The sequence below is a fragment of the Macrosteles quadrilineatus genome, unplaced genomic scaffold (genome assembly GCF_028750875.1).
Source record: "Macrosteles quadrilineatus isolate MER2022 unplaced genomic scaffold, UCM_ALF_1.0 Scaffold_9__3_contigs__length_116548681, whole genome shotgun sequence".
In the NCBI taxonomy this organism is placed as follows: domain Eukaryota; kingdom Metazoa; phylum Arthropoda; class Insecta; order Hemiptera; family Cicadellidae; genus Macrosteles; species Macrosteles quadrilineatus.
This window is the reverse complement of record NW_026542602.1, coordinates 52,130,536-52,130,932: the sequence shown is the minus strand read 5'-3', so window position 1 is coordinate 52,130,932 and position 397 is coordinate 52,130,536.

Sequence of the window (397 nt, the reverse complement as noted above, 5' to 3'; positions counted from 1 at the left end):
TCTTTGTCACAGGTGTACGAGGCTGCTGGGCTGGCCAATGCTGACAGTTTTATCCGACAGTTCCCTGATGGCTACAGTACCATTCTGGGGGAGAGAGGAGTTACCGTGTCTGGGGGCCAGAAACAGAGGATAGCTATCGCCCGCGCTCTACTGAAAATCCCAACCATCCTCATACTAGACGAGGCTACCAGGTCAGTTGCAAGGGAATGTCTTGATCGTAAAACATGTTAAAATGTAACATGTAAAAATGTAACATGTGGAAATATAAGAAGTTAAAATGTAACATGTTAAAATGTAACGTGTTAAAATGTAACATTTTAAAATGTAACATGCTTAAATGTAACGTGTTAAAATGTAACATATTAAAATGTAACATGTAAAAATGTAACATGTAAAA